Source organism: Phyllobates terribilis, unplaced genomic scaffold (assembly GCF_046119375.1).
Source record: "Phyllobates terribilis strain yellow unplaced genomic scaffold, ASM4611937v1 Scaffold_170__1_contigs__length_4071412, whole genome shotgun sequence".
In the NCBI taxonomy this organism is placed as follows: domain Eukaryota; kingdom Metazoa; phylum Chordata; class Amphibia; order Anura; family Dendrobatidae; genus Phyllobates; species Phyllobates terribilis.
The window spans coordinates 2061570-2076293 of NW_027362930.1; the positions used below are offsets into that span (position 1 = coordinate 2061570).

At 49.8% G+C, this 14724-nt stretch overlaps 2 non-coding genes across 2 annotated transcripts; both read left to right on the forward strand.

The window, feature by feature from the left end:
- Nucleotides 1–3618: 3618 nt before the first annotated feature.
- On the forward strand, nt 3619–3809 carry LOC141211291 (U2 spliceosomal RNA). The gene has a single exon (XR_012281270.1). It is a non-coding gene; the product is annotated as a U2 spliceosomal RNA (small nuclear RNA).
- A 6082-nt stretch (nt 3810–9891) lies between these two features.
- LOC141211992 (U2 spliceosomal RNA) lies at nt 9892–10082 on the forward strand. Its single transcript, XR_012281813.1, has one exon. It is a non-coding gene; the product is annotated as a U2 spliceosomal RNA (small nuclear RNA).
- Nucleotides 10083–14724: the final 4642 nt, after the last annotated feature.

Consider the following 14724-nt stretch of genomic DNA (forward strand, 5'->3'; position numbering starts at 1 on the left):
TTCTGCTCAGACTTCTCTGCACTGAACTAAGATGGTGCCCACCTTTTATACTCCCTTCTCAATGCACCCAGGAACTGCTTCCTCCCTGCTCCTGCACTGCAGGGTTCCCCTTCCTCAGTGTTCCCTCCCCCCACTCCAGCCAGGGACAGGGACTGTCGTGCCCATCTCAGGGGCATATTGGTCGCCCTGCCCCACGGCAATGTGGTGTAATGCATGCAGGTGTCGGGTCCTGATCCACACTCCATCCTTATCTGAGAGTGAGATATCACACCTCTGGGTGAGGTGCAATACGTCTGTAGCAACCGAGCCCTCGGTGCTACAGTTCCATTTATCTTCAGCCTAGGTGACGTATTGTGATACAGGGCCGTGATTTTGGCTATAAAAGGGTCCCCTAGACCCCTACCCCAAGCTTTTTAAGAGAATCATATATGGCGTGCCAGGAGACTCTATGGAATGCTTTCTCAGCATCCAACGAGAGTATCTACTTACAAATTTTTAACTGCATCTAGCCCAGGAAATACTTTGTGCCTAGTAGCAGTGTCTGCTAGTCAGCGGATTATCCCGGCTGTTAAGCAAGCTACACCACCTGTAGTTTGGACACTTAATTTTTTCAAAGGAAATGCTTTGGGACCACGGGATACTCAGTGAAGAGCATCAGGAGGCACCCTAAGGCATAGGGGCTGGGACTGGCACTAGGATGCCTTGCGGTGGACAGCCGAGCTCGATCCTTATAAAAGCTTTTTAACTGCAGCAGCTTTAGTGGACGCTACTGGAGCTGGAATTACGCGGCTGCTGGCATGAGACTTGCCCTCCAATAGATCCTTGTAAATGGATTTAAAGTGTATTCATTCAAATTAGAGGGACAATTTAAATTAAAAAGCTTAGAGCTGCCTCCACCACAGGGGGGCTCTCTCGACCCACCAGCGGACAGGCACCAGTATTGGGAGAGGGGGGCTGGCCGTCAGGGTTCACCGCGGCTCTGGCACAAACCCGGCGACACGGAGGTGGCACGGGCAGGAGCGGACTGGCCGTCTCGGCTTCTCACTTTTTGGATTTTAGAAGGGCATGACATGCCTATATCTGTGTCTCCCCCTCCTTTTACTCCTCCACCTCTTTTCTTTTCGCATGACTATATGTACTTGTCACTTTTCCATGTGTTAGTTGTGTCTTCTGAGCAGTTTATCAGCTTTTGGACACCTTTGAAGGTGTTTTCTATGTGTTTCTATGTGTTTTTGTTTGCCTGCCATTGGTTTTAACGGTGTTCGAAGGTGTTCGACGAACAGTTCGACGAACAGTTCGGCGAACACACGGGTGTTCGACGAACCGAACCGAACTCGAACACTACGGGGGTGGCTCAACACTAGTCACAACAGAAGGTGACCTGGCTGATAGTCGCTGCCCCATACGTAGCACTGTGCCTGAGGTAATGGAGGATGATGGAGAAGTAGTTCTCATGGCCTCGCAGGCTAATGAGACGGTGTTATTCCCCGGGGAGACGGCCTATATAGCCGCTGTTACCTGCAGTCAGAGTGCCCAGAATGCAAGTAACGCCCTGCCTTCTGGACCCTTCTCGAGCAGAGGAATAACAGGATCATGTATGGACCCAGGGCCGGTCCCAGAGGGTCCCAGTGAGGATGTGGCCTTAACCTCATTTCTGGTTTCCTCCAGCCAGGAGTTTCAGGCAGCTCTGCACTCAGATGCTAGCCTGGAGACGTTAAGGAGCCTCGCTGAGGAACCCACCTCCGAGTCGGATAAGGAGAGGGTATTCTGGGACCAAGGGAGGTTGTACCGGTAGACAGTTCCCTGTACACCCCAACAGGAGTGGCTGAGGGAAAGACACCTGGTCGTCCCCTACCAATTCAGGGATGAGTTGTTGCGGATCGCCCATGAAATTCTACTCGCTGGACACTTGGGGGTCAGCAAAACCAAGGCCCGGCTGTCTCATCACTTTTATTGGCCCAAAATGAGGACAGATGTGGTGAACTACTGTCGCTCCTGTACCACATGTCAAAGAGTGGGAAAGTCAGGGCCGGCCCCCAAAGCCCCCCTGATCTCCTTGCCAGTGATAGAGGAGCCTTTCCAGAGGATTGCTGTGGACATTGTGGGACCACTGGCCATACCCAGCAGCTCTGGAAAATGTTTCATCCTTACCGTGGTAGACTATGCTACCCGGTATCCGGAGGCAGTAGCCCTGTCCTCAATTAGGGTGGATAAGGTGGCGGATGCCCTCTTGGCCATCTTTTCGCGAGTAGGATTTCCCAGGGAGATGCTTACCAACCAGGGGACCCAGTTCATGTCACACTTAATGGAGGCCCTATGTAAGAAAATGCAGGAGCAGCATTTGGTATCGAGCGCGTATCACCCACAGACCAATGGTTTGTGTGAGCGATTCAACGGTACCCTCAAACAGATGTTAAAAATGCTGGTTGAAACCCAGGGTCGCGACTGGGAGTGTTACCTCCCACACCTGCTATTTGCTTACAGAGAGGTTCCACAGGCCCTTCTTTAATGCAGTTTCTAAAATCAGAAAGAATTGAATTCAATGTTTTTTGTTCATTTTGCTTGTTTGTCGGATTTTGGGATGGACTCTTTGGCTTTGCTTTTCTTCTCCTCATTGGATTTTTCATGTTCAAAGTTGCAGAAGCCAGATTACAAGCTCATTTTGGTTCAACTTCAGCAACTGTGCATTGCATTGCCATGTAATGTGATGCAATGCTATCTTTCTAGCTCTCCCTTTTTACTTCCTTTTGGATAAACAGACATATTAGGCAAGCATTTTGGAGCTTTCACCTAAATAACTACAGGTGGTGAGATAAGCTGCACAATATAATTGACCTTTCAGTATATTGTTGCACACACACCATCTATTTAGCAAAAGCCCTTGTTATCAACAGCAGCCTTTTAAACTCACCTGAGCTAACAGGTATGTGCGCTGGTTACTCTGCTGCGCTTAAAATTTATTTTTTGGTTTGCTACAATGCCTTTTCTGAAACGTTGTCTCCCTCTGCTGGAACACTGACTTCTTTCATTTAATGCCTGCAGACTATAAAAGAGAACCCAACCCAAAAAGTTTGGTTGATTAGTCTGTGGCATTCTGTTAAACTGTTGCTTATGGCGGTCTCTGTGAGCTTCTCAGCGACATTCAGCCAGCCAGGTATCCTGCCTGCAGTAGATGGAATGTGGCAATGGAACGCTGGCTGCGCGTGTCATAATAGGCTCTGAGCCTTTATATACCTGTGCACAGCAGCAGCCACCTTCAGTCTGCTGCTGGACAGCCAGCAGCAGCAGCAGCAGGAGAGGTATGTAATCAGGAGCCCTCCTGCTAAGGGTAGACAGCTGCTCGTTCCACCCCACCCCCCGCCTTAATTGGTTCTCCTCCCTTCCAACGGTGTTGAGGCGGGTGGGAACAGCAGGGGGTGAAGGTGCTGTGTTTAAAGAGGTGGAGTTATGCAGATCTAAAACGCGTGGATTGCAGCAGCAGCAAGCCGAAAAGTGCAGGCATGTAAGGGATCTAGAGGTTGACAACATGTCTTCTTAACGGGAGTCCAGGAGCTCATCTCCACAAATGGACTTTTCAGGATCCTTGGGTGGCTCCGTAGTTTGAAACCAATTCTGGTTATCGCTTCTCGGCCTTTTGGCTAAGATCAAGTGTAGTATCTGTTCTTATCAGTTTAATATCTGATACGTCCCCTATCTGGGGACCATATATTAAATGGATTTTTAGAACAGGGAGATGGAAAAAGAGCTTGCTCTGTCCACTCCACGCATTGACCTGGTATTGCAGTATCTCCAGGACCGGTGCACCCCTTCTTTAATGCAGTTTCTAAAATCAGAAAGAATTGAATTCAATGTTTTTTGTTCATTTTGCTTGTTTGTCGGATTTTGGGATGGACTCTTTGGCTTTGCTTTTCTTCTCCTCATTGGATTTTTCATGTTCAAAGTTGCAGAAGCCAGATTACAAGCTCATTTTGGTTCAACTTCAGCAACTGTGCATTGCATTGCCATGTAATGTGATGCAATGCTATCTTTCTAGCTCTCCCTTTTTACTTCCTTTTGGATAAACAGACATATTAGGCAAGCATTTTGGAGCTTTCACCTAAATAACTACAGGTGGTGAGATAAGCTGCACAATATAATTGACCTTTCAGTATATTGTTGCACACACACCATCTATTTAGCAAATGCCCTTGTTATCAACAGCAGCCTTTTAAACTCACCTGAGCTAACAGGTATGTGCACTGGTTACTCTGCTGCGCTTAAAATTTCTTTTTTGGTTTGCTACAATGCCTTTTCTGAAACGTTGTCTCCCTCTGCTGGAACACTGACTTCTTTCATTTAATGCCTGCAGACTATAAAAGAGAACCCAACCCAAAAAGTTTGGTTGATTAGTCTGTGGCATTCTGTTAAACTGTTGCTTATGGCGGTCTCTGTGAGCTTCTCAGCGACATTCAGCCAGCCAGGTATCCTGCCTGCAGTAGATGGAATGTGGCAATGGAACGCTGGCTGCGCGTGTCATAATAGGCTCTGAGCCTTTATATACCTGTGCACAGCAGCAGCCACCTTCAGTCTGCTGCTGGACAGCCAGCAGCAGCAGCTTCAGGAGAGGTATGTGTAGCACCCTGAGGATTCGGCTGCTACAGGGGTATTGCACCTCAACCCAGAGGTGTGATATTCCACTCCCGGGTAAGGAAGGAGTGTGGAACTGAGCTCAGATAGACTGCATGCACTACATACATCCCATTCCAGAGGAGCAGGCCGACGGTACTCCCACTTAGAAATGTGCAGGTACAACCGAGCCTGTTCCTGGCTGGAGTGGGAGGGGGGTGGTACATCCCATGTAGTGTAGGGGCAGATAGGGGGAGCAGTCTGGGTAGTGATAGGAGCTCATTGGGTGCTGGTCACCTGAGCTCACACATAGAGGGATATATAAGGAGGGCACCAACTTAGATCAGGGTCAGACGCTGAGAACAAGTCAGTTGGAGAGGAGAGAGAAGAAAACAGCAGCCCTGGAGAGAGAGAGAGGAGAAAGAAAGAGAAAGACCCAGAGGGGGACAGCAGAAGGGACCCAAGAACCCAAATTAGAGCACCGGGTGAGGAGTCAGCACAAGGGTACCGGAACCCAAGCTGGTGGGGGCAAAAACATCCCTAGCCAGAGACCGGAGGCTGTGGGCAGCATCTGCCACGGCCACCCACTACATCCACCCTGAAGGCATACCACATGGAGGGTCAGGGAACCTAAGGCCAAGGGTTGCCCAACAGAAGGCCCGAGGGAGCTGGACCTAGGTGGATCCCTGGTGGGGACGGCTGAAGAAAGGACAGAGGGAGAGCTCAGGGCCACGCTCCGGACTTGTTTGGGGGTTGGCCGGATCCAGGACCTGGTGGACGCAGCACGGCTCGGGTGGTCACTAACAGCTGGAGTGACCGAAACATCAGCAGTAAGTAAACTCCCTTAACTGCACAACCCGAGTCTGTCTTCATTGCCGGCTGCACCGCCCCACCACAACCCCCATCCTCTGCGCCTGTCCCCTCTGAGGCTATACCCCTCCCGTTGGGGGTTATCCCACCAAGCTGCACATCCACCATCAGCCTCAGCGGACCCTGCTGCAGCGGCGGCCACAGTGACCGCATTACAACGGGTGGCGTAGTCGACACAAAAGAACTCTTATAACATCAGTAAGGACTGCCACATAACACTTAGCTTGACGCCCTGGGCACGGGACCGGGTCACAGCCGCTCGGAGACTACAACCCCCCATCTGATCCGGTGCCGGGTATTCCCCTCAAAAAGGAATATGTCCCAGGGGGCGCGTCAACTTTGGCGTAGTCGGCAGGATTACGTGCCCGCAACAACCGGGTACTGCGTGCCTGAAGAAAAGTGCAAGTTTACCTCAGAAAGAAGACTCCCGCCGGTTCCGGAGGGTCCACGCCATCGGACTCCATCACCAGTCGTTTCCCGCCGATTGTCCGCCATTTCCAGCTTGTTCCCGCCATCTGCAGAGTTTCCCGCCACTGGGAAGCGATTCCCGCCAAAACCGCAGATTTCCCGCCTTGGAAGAGCAGCGGACGCCATTATGGGCGTGCCAAAGGAGGGCAAGAGGCCACATCCCATCGTGGGCCGGGACAGAAAATGGCGCCAAAAGTGGAAACCGCCCCCACCAACGGAGACTGTGATGCTGGAGGTGTCTGTCAGCGTGAAAGAACTCCCCCTGGAGCTGACAGTCACCGAGTTGCCCCGGGACCGCCCTCGAAGTGGGAGGAGACGAAAGAGAAGAGAAAAGATGGGTGTCGCTTGGAGCAGTCTGGAGCGAGCGCACCCGGAGGCAGGAAGCCTGGAAAGGAGCAGCAGAAAAGCTCACCCGGAGATGGAAAGAGAGCAGAACAGCACCGGCCCGCAGGCCAGGAGTCTGCTAGAGACCGAGGAAGGAGGGCAGAGCAGCACCGGCCCGCTGGCCAGGAGCCTGCCGGAAGCCGAGCAGAGCAGCACCGACCCGATGGTCAGGAGCCTGCTAGAGTCCACAACCCCGCTAGGTCTAGCGGAGATCCTAGCGCAGCTCCCCCGAGACCGGGAGTGTGCACAGACTGCCCTGGAGGGCCTCGCACGGAGGATGGCCCGGGTACAGCGCGAGATACTGGCGGAGTGGAGCCGGGAGATGGCTCAGCACGCAGAGACCAGTCAGCGGAGCACGCTACCCTGGAAGAGGAAGCAGACCGCCTCTGAGGATGGCGCAGGAGGACCCAAGGCCGGAGACGGCGCCGAGGAGGGAGCCGAACGCGTGGAGGCAGGTAAAGGGGACGCCTATACCCCAAGCCGTGACACCGCTTACCTGCCCCAGCTCCCCGTCGCAGAGCCCGAAAGTCCCCCTGCTGTGCCCGTAGCCGCCAGGTCACCGCCATGGACTAGGCCCCGACCGGAAGCCGCCGCAGCGACCCCTGTGACGTCACGCGCCCCGACCCGGAGCGTGACCAAGCAGGAAGTACCACCAGCCTGGTCGCAAGGCCTAGTACCTCCGGGCGCCGCATCGCCAACAGCGCCCCCTACCTCCGCGGAGCCTCCGGCCTGGCCGCAAGGCCAGGTAGCCCAGGGCGCCGCTGTCCTAACGGTGCCCTTCACCTTCCAGGTGCCCCAGGCCTGGCCGCAAGGCCTGGGCAACCCGGGCGCCACCACCACCGCGCCCGCGCCCGCAATACCTAGGGTGCCACACCTGGGGGAGGACCTCTTCGGCCAGCTCACATGGCCGGACGGGCGGCCCTTCATCTGGCCCGAAGGGTACCCTGAGCTGGAGCGGCAGCAAAGACTAGGGCCCTTGTGTGAGCCCCTAATCCCGGCTCCGAAGCCCGTGGCTCGGGTCTCGCCTCCTCTAGCAGAAGCCCAATTCGTGTGGGACCCCACGGGAGAAGATTTGATGGGGTTCACCGGAGAAACTCGGGCAGCCGCAGCTGAACGTACAGAGTGTTGCCGTCAACAGCTGGCAGAGTTTAAGAGAGAACGGGAGGAGAGGCGGGTCAGAGAACAACAGGCCCAAATCCAGAGCGCGGAGCAGAAGAGCCGGACTAGGAGGAACCCCCGTGCAGCGCATTGTCCCCGCACCATCGGGACAGTGATAAAGTTCAACCCGCAGCATGGGTGGGGCTTTATTCGGGACCGTAACAACCGCGGTGACGTTTTTGTGACTCGCAGAGACGTCGAGTCCCACCTGCCGGAAGGTCACAAAGGCCGTGACCTCTACGTCGGAGACGAGGTCACTTTCACCCGGCACAAGTGTGCCAAAGGACCTTATGCCCTCCACGTACACCGCCTGACGGAGGAGGAGTTGCGGTGCGAGGAGGAGGAGCAAGAGGACCCGGACGGGTCTGAAGTAATAACCAGCTATAAGCAAAGAGCAGGAGGAAGACGCCGTTGAGTGCGGCCGAGAAGTGTTGTAAATAGTTACCCAATCGGGGTATATAGAAACTGAAACTGTTGCTGCTGCTAAAATAGTCCCCGTTGGGACCAGTGAACTGTTTTACCCGTTAACCCCTTCATCCTACAGGCTGAGGACTGTGAGCAGCCATTCCCTTCCCTCTACCTGGCCGAGGACTGAGAGCGGCCAACTTCCAACTTTCCCTGTATATAGTTGCGCTTCCTAAAGCGCCCCCTACCGGTTTTATAGGAGAAACCATTTTTCTAGAAAGACTGTCGCACTTTTCCCGGACACACGTTGCACAGTGTCCGGAGGAGGAACCAGAGACCAGAGAAGTCTACGAGAATGTTTATATGAAAAAGTTTTATATATATATAATGTTTATATGTTTTATATGTTCATATAAAAATTTTGTATGTTTTGGTATTTTGTCTTACAGCCCGAGGACGTGCTGTGATTTACCAGGGGGGAATGTAGCACCCTGAGGATTCGGCTGCTACAGGGGTATTGCACCTCAACCCAGAGGTGTGATATTCCACTCCCGGGTAAGGAAGGAGTGTGGAACTGAGCTCAGATAGACTGCATGCACTACATACATCCCATTCCAGAGGAGCAGGCCGACGGTACTCCCACTTAGAAATGTGCAGGTACAACCGAGCCTGTTCCTGGCTGGAGTGGGAGGGGGGTGGTACATCCCATGTAGTGTAGGGGCAGATAGGGGGAGCAGTCTGGGTAGTGATAGGAGCTCATTGGGTGCTGGTCACCTGAGCTCACACATAGAGGGATATATAAGGAGGGCACCAACTTAGATCAGGGTCAGACGCTGAGAACAAGTCAGTTGGAGAGGAGAGAGAAGAAAACAGCAGCCCTGGAGAGAGAGAGAGGAGAAAGAAAGAGAAAGACCCAGAGGGGGACAGCAGAAGGGACCCAAGAACCCAAATTAGAGCACCGGGTGAGGAGTCAGCACAAGGGTACCGGAACCCAAGCTGGTGGGGGCAAAAACATCCCTAGCCAGAGACCGGAGGCTGTGGGCAGCATCTGCCACGGCCACCCACTACATCCACCCTGAAGGCATACCACATGGAGGGTCAGGGAACCTAAGGCCAAGGGTTGCCCAACAGAAGGCCCGAGGGAGCTGGACCTAGGTGGATCCCTGGTGGGGACGGCTGAAGAAAGGACAGAGGGAGAGCTCAGGGCCACGCTCCGGACTTGTTTGGGGGTTGGCAGGATCCAGGACCTGGTGGACGCAGCACGGCTCGGGTGGTCACTAACAGCTGGAGTGACCGAAACATCAGCAGTAAGTAAACTCCCTTAACTGCACAACCCGAGTCTGTCTTCATTGCCGGCTGCACCGCCCCACCACAACCCCCATCCTCTGCGCCTGTCCCCTCTGAGGCTATACCCCTCCCGTTGGGGGTTATCCCACCAAGCTGCACATCCACCATCAGCCTCAGCGGACCCTGCTGCAGCGGCGGCCACAGTGACCGCATTACAACGGGTGGCGTAGTCGACACAAAAGAACTCTTATAACATCAGTAAGGACTGCCACATAACACTTAGCTTGACGCCCTGGGCACGGGACCGGGTCACAGCCGCTCGGAGACTACAACCCCCCATCTGATCCGGTGCCGGGTATTCCCCTCAAAAAGGAATATGTCCCAGGGGGCGCGTCATATGTAATCAGGAGCCCTCCTGCTAAGGGTAGACAGCTGCTCGTTCCACCCCACCCCCCGCCTTAATTGGTTCTCCTCCCTTCCAACGGTGTTGAGGCGGGTGGGAACAGCACGGGGTGAAGGTGCTGTGTTTAAAGAGGTGGAGTTATGCAGATCTAAAACGCGTGGATTGCAGCAGCAGCAAGCCGAAAAGTGCAGGCATGTAAGGGATCTAGAGGTTGACAACATGTCTTCTTAACGGGAGTCCAGGAGCTCATCTCCACAAATGGACTTTTCAGGATCCTTGGGTGGCTCCGTAGTTTGAAACCAATTCTGGTTATCGCTTCTCGGCCTTTTGGCTAAGATCAAGTGTAGTATCTGTTCTTATCAGTTTAATATCTGATATGTCCCCTATCTGGGGACCATATATTAAATGGATTTTTAGAACAGGGAGATGGAAAAAGAGCTTGCTCTGTCCACTCCACGCATTGACCTGGTATTGCAGTATCTCCAGGACCGGTGCACCCCTTCTTTAATGCAGTTTCTAAAATCAGAAAGAATTGAATTCAATGTTTTTTGTTCATTTTGCTTGTTTGTCGGATTTTGGGATGGACTCTTTGGCTTTGCTTTTCTTCTCCTCATTGGATTTTTCATGTTCAAAGTTGCAGAAGCCAGATTACAAGCTCATTTTGGTTCAACTTCAGCAACTGTGCATTGCATTGCCATGTAATGTGATGCAATGCTATCTTTCTAGCTCTCCCTTTTTACTTCCTTTTGGATAAACAGACATATTAGGCAAGCATTTTGGAGCTTTCACCTAAATAACTACAGGTGGTGAGATAAGCTGCACAATATAATTGACCTTTCAGTATATTGTTGCACACACACCATCTATTTAGCAAATGCCCTTGTTATCAACAGCAGCCTTTTAAACTCACCTGAGCTAACAGGTATGTGCGCTGGTTACTCTGCTGCGCTTAAAATTTCTTTTTTGGTTTGCTACAATGCCTTTTCTGAAACGTTGTCTCCCTCTGCTGGAACACTGACTTCTTTCATTTAATGCCTGCAGACTATAAAAGAGAACCCAACCCAAAAAGTTTGGTTGATTAGTCTGTGGCATTCTGTTAAACTGTTGCTTATGGCGGTCTCTGTAAGCTTCTCAGCGACATTCAGCCAGCCAGGTATCCTGCCTGCAGTAGATGGAATGTGGCAATGGAACGCTGGCTGCGCGTGTCATAATAGGCTCTGAGCCTTTATATACCTGTGCACAGCAGCAGCCACCTTCAGTCTGCTGCTGGACAGCCAGCAGCAGCAGCAGCAGGAGAGGTATGTAATCAGGAGCCCTCCTGCTAAGGGTAGACAGCTGCTCGTTCCACCCCACCCCCCGCCTTAATTGGTTCTCCTCCCTTCCAACGGTGTTGAGGCGGGTGGGAACAGCAGGGGGTGAAGGTGCTGTGTTTAAAGAGGTGGAGTTATGCAGATCTAAAACGCGTGGATTGCAGCAGCAGCAAGCCGAAAAGTGCAGGCATGTAAGGGATCTAGAGGTTGACAACATGTCTTCTTAACGGGAGTCCAGGAGCTCATCTCCACAAATGAACTTTTCAGGATCCTTGGGTGGCTCCGTAGTTTGAAACCAATTCTGGTTATCGCTTCTCGGCCTTTTGGCTACGATCAAGTGCTTTATTGCAGGAGATTGTGGTTGAAGGGCACTCGGGTACCCCTCTCCTTGGCCTGGCAGGATCGTCCACTTTGGTGGACTTAGCCTGCTTGCTGCTATTAGGGAGAGGGCTTAGTCCCAGGGTAACGAGTTGCGATCCCCCAGCTTCCAGGTGTTTTTCGCTGCAAGAACACTGGGAGCGCAGATTGCAAGCGGCTGCAATTTGCAACCTTGTTGCGTTTTTCCATGGAGGTTGACCCTAACCTCGTGCCTCTTTATGCGAGGCTAAAAAACTCTATCCGAGTTCACTTCACGGCGGGTGGCTCGGATATGAGGAAATTAGGGTATGTAGTCCAGGACGTGCTCAGGAACCTTCTTGGCGTACAAAGGAATGAAATTCTCTCCATCCAGGATTATCCCAGAAGAGGTGACTATGACATCACATTCACCGGAGAAGGTATTTTTAGAGATGTACTAGAAAAGTTAAAAAAAGTTGAAAATAGTCCTGTTTTGAAAGGGATACAAATTGTTGAGCACGTCCTGGATGAGGTAAGACTGGTTATTGTAAAAATATTTTCGCCCTTTGTTTCTGCTCCAGAAGTAATGTCATTTCTAGCAATTTATTTTAAAAGTGTTAAATGTATTGGGAAGATATTAAACGAATATAACATATGGACATCTAAGTGGAAATTCCTTGTGAAGTGTACAAGAGATCCAAATACACCAGGTGGTATACGGCTCCCCCCTGCCCGTTTCAAAATTGGGCAAACAAATGGGGATTTCTTCTTTTCTGGGATGCCAGTATATTGCAGAAATTGTGGGCGCTATGGTCATTCAAAAGAAAACTGTCATGTATCATGTAGAAATTGTGCTAGTGAAGAACATGAGACAAAAGAATGCCCTAAGGAAAAGAAATGCAGTTTTTGCCAGACTCCAGGTCACTTTTATTTTTCTTGCCCTCACAGATTTCGGGAAGATGAGCAAAAGGGGAAGTCCAAGACGTCCGACCAAGGACCAAAAGATCAGACCACCCCTCAGGAGGAGGAACAACAACCTGGAGCCTCTGGAGACAATAAGGGCGTACCAAATAGTGAAGTGTCTCCAGAGTCTATGACAGGTAAAATACCAAATCCCAAAACCTGGCTGCAGGACCTGCGGGAGTCCAAAAGGAGGGCTGAGAAGGAGCAGAAGGGCACTACTGGTAAGGTCAAAAGGGACCGGCAAAAGGCCGACACAGAAGCCCATGCCCAGTCTGGGTCTCCTAGTGCTGAGGGCGCTGAGTGGATAAAGGTGGGTCCTAAGAAAAAGAAAAAGGGTGGTTCGGAGGAGGCAGCAGGAGGTGAACAGATGGACACTTCTCCAGAAGGGGACGTGGACGCTGGACCCTCAGGGGTTTCGGTCTCCGCTGCTACAGGTGGAGACCAGGATCTTGCTGCCTCTGAAGAGTCAGAGGCTCTGCCTTGTGCGCATCCTCCTCCTATAGGACGACCTTCTACAGGTCAAACAGGGGCGGCGGGACCCCAAGGGGACCCACCTGATGAGGAACTGCATGGCCAGCCAATGGAGACCCAGCGGGTTCTGCCAGCCAGCCCTCCGAGCTATGCCAGTGTAGCGTCGGGTTTATATAAATGTGGTAATCTTTCCTCCTCCACGGAGACTCTCGTGACGATACTATCAGATGAGGAGGGAGGCGCAAGCCCAGTGGTCTGATCAGGTTCATCGGACAGGTAAATCCGTTGCTCTTAGTTACCTAAGTAAAATTTCTACATTTTCTAATGATGGCTGAACTGAAAGGTATTTCCCTCAACGTGAGAGGCATAAAATCTAACACGAGAAGAACTGCTCTTTTTAATTTTTTTACGTGTTTTACTGCATCTGTATTTTTTCTGCAAGAATGTAATATCCCACATGAAATGTCATATCAAAAATATAAAGATGAGTGGAAGTGTGGGCCATCTGTCTGGTCCGGATCGAATGCTGCAGGATCAGCGGGTGTAGCCATACTTTTTAAAGGGAACGTTTTAATTGATTTTATTCAGGAAATTTTACCAGGTCGTATTTTATTAGTAAAAGCTTTTATTGATGGTATTAGATGGCAGTTTTTAAATTTTTATGGATCCCCAGAGAAAAATGAAAGAGCCGAAATGCTTGATCTTTTACCATTATTAATTAATAACTCTGAACCTTTTATCTTAGCAGGGGATTTTAATTGTGTTTTAAAAGGTGAAAACCGGCGCTCCAGCTCTGTAAGCAGGAACTACGATAAAACCTCAGGTATGCTACATGATATAGTCAAAGATGCTAAATTGATAGACATATATAAAGAGTGTCATAGTGACAGCCCAGAGGACGCCGGTTTCACTTGGAGCAATGCTAATTGTAGCTCTAGGATTGATTTTATTTTTGGTTCAGATAAAACAATACCTGCCAAATGTGAAGTTTTAGCTAATATATTTTCAGACCATAAACTTTTATCCTTTACCATAAAAGTAAATGACAACAAAAAATGTGGTAAGAAAAGCTGGAAAATGAACGTATCCCTTTTAACCGACCCGCAGATTTTATCAGATTTTATTGAGTTTTATAGGAAATGTAGAAAAGGGAAAAAAACAAATGAGACTATGAGTGTATGGTGGGATAGAATGAAAGTAAAAATAAAAGACTTTTTTATTAAAAAGAGTATATGTAGAGCCAAAGAAAAATATGAAGAATATAGAATTTTAAATACCCGCCTACAAACATTATTTAAGCTCAGAGACAATGGGATAGATGTACAACTTGATATTTCAAACTTAAAAGAAGAGATTTCAAAATGGCTAGAACAAAAAGGAAAAGAGATAATTTTTCGTTCTAGAGTACAACATATAGAAGAAAATGAAAAGTGTTCCAGATATTTTTTTAGGAAAAATAAAAAAGAAAAAGTGATAATTGACCATATAGATGGTGAGAATAATATAAAAAATATGCTGGGTAAAGTTGAGGTTTTTTTTTCTAATCTTTTTAATGGAAAAAATATAGATAATAAATTAATGGATGATTTGCTGCAAGGACTAACAGCTGTTTTAGATCCCGCATCCCAAGAGTTTTTATCCCAAGTTTTAACGGAACAAGAAGTGTTAAAAACTATTAAAAGTTTTAAAACTGGAAAGGTCCCTGGTCCTGATGGCATCCCAATAGAATTTTATGTATGTTTTTATGATATTTTAAAAGATGATTTGTTTTATTTGTTTACTGAGGTTTTTAATAATAAGGTTTTATTAAATTCCTGGAAGAAAGGTGAAGTCTCCCTCCTATACAAAAAAGGTGATAAATCAAAATTAGAAAACTGGAGACCAATAACACTTTTAAATTGTGACTATAAAATAATGGCTAAAATTTGTGCAAATCGTCTAAAAGAAGTCATCAGCAAAGTTATTCATTCTAATCAAGTGTGTGGGGTGCCGGGGCGCAGTATATGGGACAATCTGAATTTAGTGAAAGACTGTATTGAGGATGTGAAAGACAGAAAGGGGAAA